The sequence below is a fragment of the Montipora capricornis genome, chromosome 12, assembly GCF_036669925.1.
Source record: "Montipora capricornis isolate CH-2021 chromosome 12, ASM3666992v2, whole genome shotgun sequence".
Lineage (NCBI taxonomy): Eukaryota > Metazoa > Cnidaria > Anthozoa > Scleractinia > Acroporidae > Montipora > Montipora capricornis.
Genome location: NC_090894.1, coordinates 34267115 through 34267437, shown reverse-complemented (window position 1 = coordinate 34267437; position 323 = coordinate 34267115).

Sequence of the window (323 nt, the reverse complement as noted above, 5' to 3'; positions counted from 1 at the left end):
TCCTGTTTGTGATAGCTCTATTCCACAAGAATGTTCAGCTCCCGGTTCCTCCTCACATCACATTGGCACACCATTGTCATTCACAGGCTTGCTTTTGAAATAGCACTCCATAACAACCTTGTTAACTTCCCTAAACCATTCCAGTCTAGATGACCGTCCATGTGCTGCTCACAGACCCTGCTGGGTGAGAAAACATCACTAGAAGATCCAACACCACACACTCCTTTATCTGAATAGCTATTTGGAATTTCGCACATTCACGTGAATACATTGAGTCGCGCATGTGCGCAAAAGGACATGTAGGATACCTGGTGGAACCTAAA